Raw genomic sequence first — 9,541 nt, 5'->3', positions numbered from 1 at the left:
TTTGTACATTTGAGGCAGAAGAGATGAAAAAAATAAATTAAAGACTTCCTAGAATTCAATTAAAATGAAGACACAACACACTCAAACTAATGAGACACTTTGAAAACTGTACTAAGAGGAAAGTTCATAGCTCTAAGTGCTCACATGAAGAAACTAGAAAATAGTCACATCTGAGGGTTGGAATCATAACTGAAAGCTCTAGAACAAATGGAAGCAAACACTCCCTGGAGGAGTAGACTCCCTGAAATATTCAAACTGAGAGCAGAAATCAATAAGGTTGAAACAAAGAAAACAATTCAAAAAATTAATGTAACAAAGAGTTGATTCTTTGAGAAAATCAACTAGACAAACATGTATCCAAATTAACCAAAAGGGATAGAGAGAACATGCAAATTAACAAAATCAGAAATGAAAAGGGGGGCACAACAAAGAACACTGAGGAAATCCAGAAAATCTTCAGGTCATACTTTTGAAAACCTATAATACAAAAAATTGGAAAATTTAAAGGAAACGTACAATTTTCTGGACAGACACCACTTACCAAAATTGAGTCAAGAACAGATAAGCAACTAAAACAGACCTATAACCCCTAAGGAAATAAAAGCAGTCATCAAAAGTCTCCCTACCCAACCAAAAAAAAGCCCAGGGTCAGATGCCTTCAGAGCAGAATTCTACCAGAAATTCAAAGAAGAGATAATACTAATACACCTCAAAATGTTCTATACAATAGAAGCAGAAGGGTCATTGCCAAACTCTTTTTATGGGACTATAATTATCTTGGTAACAAAGCCACACAAAGACACAACTAAGAAAGAGAAATACAGACCAATATCCCTCATGAATATTGATGCAAAAATACACAATAAAATACTGGCAAACTGAATCTAAGAACATATCAGAAAAATCATCCACCATGTTCAAGTAGGCTTCAGCCCTCGGATGCAGGGTTGGTATAACATATAAAAATCCTTCAATGTAATCCATCATATAAATTAGCTATAAAAGAAAAACCACATGATCACATGATCACTAGATGCTGAAAAAGACTGTGACAAAATCCAACACCCCTTCATCATAAAGGTCCTGGATATATCAAGAATAACAGGAACATACCTGAACATAATACAAACAATATACAGTAAACCAAGAGCCAACATCAAACAATGGAGAGAAACTCAGAGAATTTGAAGTTCTAGCTAGAGCAATGAGACAGCAAAATTAGATCAAAGGGAAAGGAAGAAGTCAAACATTCACTCTTTGCAGATGATATGATAGTTATATACTTGACAAGAAAAAAACTCTTCCAGGGAACTCCTACAGTTGATAAACACATTCAGCAAAGTGGCCAGATACAAGATTAACTCAAAAATCTATAACCCTTCTATATACAATTAGAGGGCTGAGAAAGAAATAAGAGAAACATCATCATTTACACTAACCACAAACAACATAAAATATCTTGGGGTAACACTAACCAAACATGTGAAAACCCTGTATAGCAAGAACTTTGAGTCTTTAAAGAAAGAAATCAAAGAAGATGCCAGAAAATGAAAAGATTTCCCATGCTCTTGGATATGTAGGTGAACATAGTAAAAATGGCAATCTTGCCAAAAGCAATCAATAGATTCAATGCAATTCCCATCAGAATACCAGCACAATTCTTCACAGACCTTGAAATAACAATACTCAAATTTATATGGAGAAACAAAAGATCTAGGATAGCCAAAACAATCCTGTACAATCAAAGAACTTCCAGAGGCATCTAGATCCCTGACTTCAAGCTCTAATAAAGAGCTATAGTACTGAAAACAGCTTGGTATTGAAACAAAAAAAATAAGACAGGTAGACCAAAGGAATCAAATTGAAAACCCTGATATTAACCCACATATCAATGAACACCTGAGTTTTGACAAAGAAGCTAAAGATATACAGTGGAATAAAGAAAGCATCTTCAACAAATCGTGCTGGCATAACTAGATAGTGGCACGTAGAATACTGCAGATAGATCCATGTCTATCGCCATGTACAAAACTTAAGTCCAAATGGTTGAAGGAGCTCAACACAAATCCACACTGAACCTCTTAGAAGACAAATTTAGAAGTACCCTTGAATGAGACAGCTTTCTTAGCATTACATCTGTAGCACAGACACATAAAATAGACAATTAATAAATGGGACATCCTGAAAATGAGAAGTTTTGTAAGGCAAAGGACACAGCAAGACAAAACAGAAAATAGATATTTACCAACCCCATATATGACAGAGGGCTGATCTGCAAAATTTACAAAGAACTCAGGAAGCTAGTTCCAAAACTCCAAATAACCCAATTAAAAAGTGGGGTACACAAGTAAAAAGAGAATTTTCAATAGAGGAATCCAAAATGGCTAAAAGACACATAAGAAAGTGCTCAACATCCTTAGCCATCAGGGAAATGCAAATCAAAACAACTCTGAGATACCATCTTACTCCAGTCAGAATGGCTAAAAGCAAAAACACCAATGATAACTTATACTGGAGACGACATGGAGAAAGTGAACACTCATCCACGGCTGGTTGGAGTGAAAACTTATACAGCCACTTTGGAAATCAGTATGGCACTTCCCCAGGAAAATTTGGTTTCATAATTAATCAACACTTATTGTTATGTCAAAGGAGAACAAGAAAAGTTCAAATACATAGGATTTTTTTGCTAATTTTCTTATTTACTCTGGTATTTACCATTACATTGTAACTTTTTTGCATGTAATTTGGTTACTATACAATTACATGTCAGATAGAACAAAGGTTTTCCATGAAACAATCCTCATCACCAAAGGGACTAGGTAACAAGAAGAATTCTAAGAGATGAATGCATGGACCCCAGAGAAGGGGAAGGGGCAGGATCTTCTGAGCTATTTGGGAGCATGTTTGTAGGGCAGAGGGAGCTGGAAGAATTAGAGGGTGAGAAGAGGTGGGGAGAGGAGGAAATGGGGAAAAAGGAAGGTTGAGTCAGGGGAAGAATAGAGGAGAGCAGGATGAAAGATACCATAACAGTGTGAGCCATTATGAGTACGAAGAGATCTGGCACTAGGGAGATTCCTAGAGATCTACAAAAATGACACCAAGTGACAATCTAGGCAATGGTGAAGAGGCTACCATAAATACCCTTCTCCTTAATGTGACTGATGACTGCCTTTTATGCCATCCCAGAGCCCTCATCCAGTGGCTTATGGAAGCAGAGGCAGACACCCATAGCTAAATACTGAACTGAACTCTGGAACCCAGTTTTAGAGAGGGAGGAGTGACGAGAGCAAAGAGGTCAGGACCAGGCTGGTGAAGCCCAAGGAAACCACAGACGTGAAAAAGGAGGAGCACATAGACCCCATAGTGATGTCTGGGAGGGCAGCTTGGGACTGATCCAGACCCCTGAATGTGTATGTCAATCAGGTCTCAGCACTCTATGGGTCCCCTCTAGTGAATCTGTATTTACCCCTGGCATAAGACTTGACTTTAGGAGCCCATCCCACATGGAGAAATGCTCTCTCAGGCTGGACACATGAGTGAGGGCCTATGTCCTGCCCAGGATGATATGACAAACTTTGGGAAAGCCCCATGGAGGGCCTTACTCTCCCTCGGGAGCAGAGGGTAGATGAGGTGGGGGGGCCGGTGGGGGGGTGAAAGGAGGGAGAGGGATGGGGGATTGACATGTGAAGCAGCCTTGTTTCTAATTTGAACTTATAAAAATAATCTCTTGGGGAAAAATTACATATCAGGTACATGTTCTTTTATCTCTGTGTTAGGTTTATAAACAAAGGGATTGTACCAAAGAGGAAGCTTCTGTAATCTCAGTAAACTAAACTTCAACAAAATGAATAGCTTTGAAATATTGGTTGTAGTTTCTTGGTTTGTAGCATGAGTGCCATGGAACAAATTTCTGTGAAAGATTTTAAAATTTATCACAGAGAATAAAATGACTGTGTACTAAAAGTGTGAAGGAATAATGTTCCCTTTGCTACTGTGGGCTTTTACAGAGATGAGCAACTCCTGCAACTATGCTAAGTCTGGATAAGATCCTCATGATTTGCATGTGACTAGAGCACAATCCACTGTCTTGAATACTTTTTCAGTACCTAGCCAAACTCTCCATAAGGGTTTCTCCCAAATGCAACACAGCATGGTCTGGAGGGTCTCTCCTAAAATCCTAGTGCTGTTGATGCTTTGGCTGCCTAGTAAGGAAGATTTTCCTTTGGAAATTTCTCAAAATGTTTTACTTAATTTTGCTTGAGTTAAAGGAACTCCTGTCATAATATTATTAATTGCATGTGTGCTTGCTTTTAATTTTCCAAATTCAAGTATCAGATAGGTCATCCAGGTTACCCAGTCTCTATTCTCCCTCTCTGCATGTCTGGGAGACAGAGTCAGAATCACAGGTAAGACAATTAAAGATACCAGCAAGAGTATGACTTTGTACTAACAGAAATCAGAAGACCCTATGCTCCTGACCTACATTCACTTTCCATTCAGGAGTTACCTTGAGTTTCAGTGGCAGTGGTTCGGGGACAGACTTTTCTCGCTGCCCGCAGTGGTACAAGTAAGGAGAAAAGTCACAGAGAGAGACAGAAATGAGAGAGTGGCCTTCCCTATGTACTCTTTTTTGTTCTTTTACCTATTGACTGCATTTCGCAGATGGCACAGGGAGGCTGATGTACATTAAAGTCTTCTTCATATCAGCACAATTTTATAGGCATGACAATTTATAAGCATGACAATTTATAGGCATGACAATTTATAGGCATGACAATGCATCCCATGATTCCCTAAAAAAAAGCCTATATGCCCAATGTATCTGGGTGAAAGTAGCAATTTGGATCCACAAAATGAAAGACAAGCCAACCTAGCTATTCAAAGAAGGGATTTTTTTATTGCAGGGTACTATAATATGAATAATAGCCGTTACTATCTTTTGTGGTCCTGTACTCATTGAAGTAGATATGAAATTGTATTCACAAATGCTCACTCAGAATACAGAATCCTCTGCCAGAAATGTTTAGGTTATCTAATCATGCTTTCCTCATACCTCTTCAGAAGTCTACAACACCATTAGGTATTAAATAAATAAAATATAGTACTTTTTCTATTAGTGAAATTTCAGGTTACTATAGAAAATGGATAAATTCATAATATGTAAATGGGTTCTTAGAAATATCATCATGAAGTTAAGGATCATAGTGAGAAAAATAACAAAACAGCCTTAATTAAATCATATAGCAAACAGAAAATACAATTTAACAGATTAACTAAAGATAACCAAATACAGATATAATTCATTTTCATTAAAGCTGAAAGTCATATTTTCAAATTGGTCAAAAGGCCATTCATCTGATTCTGAAGTAGTATGTTAGAAATATGAAATTTCAATTTATAATTTACATTCTCATTTAAATGTTCTACATTTTAACAAGATATCCACACCAGACTGGCATGTTCTTTTTAATGAGTTTTATACTTTAGCTTGAGTCATTGCCATATTCATTATTTACTCAATGTCTACTATCATTGAGTTATGGTGTGTCCAGAAAAGGAGTTTTCATATATACACTTTAAAATATTTTTAAAACATTTGGCTCTTACCTATGATAGTTGTTTAAACTGTAATCATTATCATGCCCTAGAAAATCTATTCACATCATTGCTTCCTCACGAGTTTCACCTAAGTGAGTGAATGTTTTAAATGGGGGCATGTTTGGATTCTCTCTGTTAAGGAGCTAACTGCTTCCTCGATGCGCCTATGGATTTAGGACCATGAGAAATATAGCAATGGTTTTTAAATAACATTAAGTAACATCATGGTTCATTTTTACATTTTGACAAACGTACATTGTATACTTTGGTTACCTCATAGTATATGCATTATGGAATTCTCAAAACATATTTTATTTAAACAGACTGAGATGTTTTAATAGGACATAAACATGAATGTTCTATTTAATACCAGAGTGTGCAATACACTCTCTGGCTTTTTCCTTATCCTTTGTGAGCAAAGTGACAGAACAGGTTTTCATGGAAATCAGCAGTAAACTCCTGATGGAGCCCTTTGGAAATGACATACATGTTATGCAGAAGTGAAGTGATTTTGATACTATTATAGGTAAGGGAAACTAAAGATGACAGGAAGGAGGAAAGAGGAGAGGAAGAAGAGGGAGAGGAATGCTACAATGTAATATGAAAAATTTTTACTTTACTTACTGGTTTACTTCCTAAGTGTCGTGTTATAGTTTTAGACCTTATGTGATAGAAAATGATTAACCGGTTGGATCCAGGACACAATGACAAGAATTCTGACCAATGGGTTTAATGCATGCATGGGAAAACTACATGAGAGCATAAAGAAGTATGACAGGATGATGTGGCCACAGATGATGGAATGCTACCTACAAAGTTTGAAACAATCAATGGGTAAAGTCTCCTTAATACCTATCTGGATCACCACCACACACTTCCTGTTCTTGACTGATTGATCTTAATTTTGTAGTTTTTCTCTTTAGAACTGTGACAGACTACATCCCTTCCATTTAAAGTACAGATTTTGGTAATGCGTTACAAGCATTACTGGAACACTGGTGCAAATTTGGATCAGCAAACAAAATATGAGAAATATCTCAGAGTGATTTAATTTCATATTTTGACGTGGAAGATTCTTATACCTTCAGAAGAAAGCCCATCAAATCCTGTATTTTAGCATGAAACTCCATGATGTATGGAAAATACATACTAAGGACTATTAAGCACAGCTGCTCCCAATCCTTGCTAAATGCCATTTGCCAATAGCACAGGCTAGTGTATGGGTACTTCTTCAACAATCTGGTCACAATCTGTACTGGCATCAGGTACAAGCAAGACAAAGGATGGGCATGGGAGTTTCCATTCATACTCCTAGGTCTATAAATGCTCTAGATTCTAGCTTAGAGAAGGATTACTTTTGTGAATTTCTCCAATAATAGTCAAAATTGCTGTTTGATCTTGGAAGAAAATTATGTAGAAATATTATTTGTGTGTATATTTCCTTTTAATTTTCCAGTCATTAGGGCTAGATGAAACATCCTAATGACCCAGTAAAGATTACACCCATCAGCATCTATAGGAGAGTGCAATCACCAAATCCAAGAATGTATCAGAAAAATCATCCACCATGATCAAGTAGGCTTCATCCCTGGGATGCAGGGTTGGTTCAACATTTGAAAATGTATCAATGTAATAAACCATATAAACCAACTGAAGAAGAAAAACCACATGATTATCTCACTAGATGCTGAAAAAACCTTTGAAAAAATCCAAAATTGCCTCATGATATAGTTCCTAGAGAGATCAGTAATAACAGGAACATACCTGAACATAATTTAAAAAATAGAGTAAGCCAACAGCCAACATCAAATTAAATGGAGAGAAACTCAAAGCTATTTCTCTAAAATCAGGAACAAGACAATGCTGTTCACTCTCTCCATATCTTTTCAATATTGTCTTGAAGTTCTAGCTAGGGCAATAAGACAACAAAAGGATATTCGGGGGATACAAATTTGAAAGGAAGAAGTCAAACACTCACTGCTTGCACATGATATGATAGTATACATAAGTGACCTGAAAAACTCTACCAGGGAACTCCTATGTCTAACAAGTATCTTCAGCAAAGAGGCAGGATACAAGATTAACTCAAAAAAATCAGTAGCCCTACTATAAATGGATGACAAATGTGCTGAGAGAGAAATCAGAGAAACAACACACTTTATAATTACCACAAACAACATAAAATACTTTGGGGTAACCCTAACCAAAAAGTGCAACACCTGTATCATAAGAATTTTGAGTCTTTAAAGAAAGAAATTAAAGAAGATACCAGAAAATGGAGGATATTCCATGTTTTTGGAAAGGTAGGATCAACACAGTAAAAATGGCAATCTTGCCAAAAGCAATCTGCAAATTCAAAGCAATCCCCATAAAAATCCCAGCACAATTCTTCACAGACCTTGCGAAAAAAATTTTCAACTTTATATGGAAAAACAAAAGACCCAGGATAGCCAAAACAACCCTGTACAATAAAAGAACTTCTGGAGGCATCACCATACCTGATTTCCAGCTCTATTATAGAGCTATAGTCTTGAAAACAGCACAAAAATAGACAGATAGACAAATGGAATAGACTTGAAAACCCTGATATTAATTGGAATACCTATGAACACCTGATTTTTGATAAAGAAGCCAAAGCTATACTATGGAATAAGGAAAGCATCTTCAACAAATGTTGCTGGCATAACTGGATGCTGGGTTGGAGAAGAATGCAGATAGATCCATGTCTACTGCCATGCACAAAACTTAAGTCCAAATGTATGAAAGACCTCAACATAAACCCACCCACCCTGAACTTATTAGAAGAGAAAGAGGGAAATACCCTTGAATGAATTGGTACAGGACATGGCTTGCTGAACATTACACTAGTAACACAGACACTGAGATCCACAATTAATAAATGGGACCTCCTGAAACTGAGAAGCTTCTGGAAGGCAAAGGACACAGTCAACAAGAAAAAATGACAACCCAGGGATTAGGAAAACATATTCACCAACCCCACATCCGACAGAAGGCTGATCTCGAAAATTTACAAAGAACTCTAGAAGCTAGTCCCAAAACACCAAATAATCCAATTAAAAAGGGGTATACAGAACTAAATAGACAATTCTCATTAGAGGAATCTAAAATGGCTGAAAGAAACATAAGAAAGTTTTCAAAATCCTTAGCTATCAGGGAAATGCAAATCATAACAACTCTGAGATACCATCTTACTCCAGTCAGAATGGCTAAAAGCAAAAACACCAATGATAACTTATACTGGAAAGCAGATGGAGAAACGGAACACTTACCCACTGTTGGTGGGATTCAAAACTTGTACAGTCACTTTGGAAATCTGTATGGTCATTCCTCAGGAAAATGGAAATCAGTCTACCTCTAGATTCAGCAATTCCAACCTTAGGCATATACCCAAAAGAAGCACATTCCTACAACAAGGACATCTGTTCAACGATGTTCATAGCAGCATTATTTGTCATAGACAGAACCTCTAAGCAACCTAGATGCCCCTCAACTGAAGAATCGATAGAGAAGTACTCCACAAAGGAGTACTACTCAGCCGAAAAAAAAATGGATTCTTGATATTATCAGGCAAATGACGGAACTAGAAGAAACCATTCTGAGCGAGGTAACCCAGTCACAAAAAGACAGGCATTGTATGTACTCACTCACATATGGATTTTAGACACAGAGTAAAGGACTGCCAGCCTGAAGCCCAGGCTGCCAGAAAAGCTGGTAAACAAGGAGGACCCTAAGAGAGACATATGTGGTCCCCTGGAGAATTGGAAATGGACAAGATCTCCTGAGAAAATTGGGAGTTTGGAGGGAAGGGAGTGGGAACTAGGAGAATGATATGAGTAGAAGAGGAGGTATGAGGAGGACCTGATGGGACAGGGAGGTTGAGTTTGGGGAAGAACAGAAGAGAGCAAGATAAGAGATACCC

This window comes from Cricetulus griseus, unplaced genomic scaffold (assembly GCF_003668045.3).
Source record: "Cricetulus griseus strain 17A/GY unplaced genomic scaffold, alternate assembly CriGri-PICRH-1.0 unplaced_scaffold_118, whole genome shotgun sequence".
In the NCBI taxonomy this organism is placed as follows: domain Eukaryota; kingdom Metazoa; phylum Chordata; class Mammalia; order Rodentia; family Cricetidae; genus Cricetulus; species Cricetulus griseus.
The sequence above is the reverse complement of the archived record's forward strand: the minus strand, read 5'-3'. Positions refer to the sequence as shown.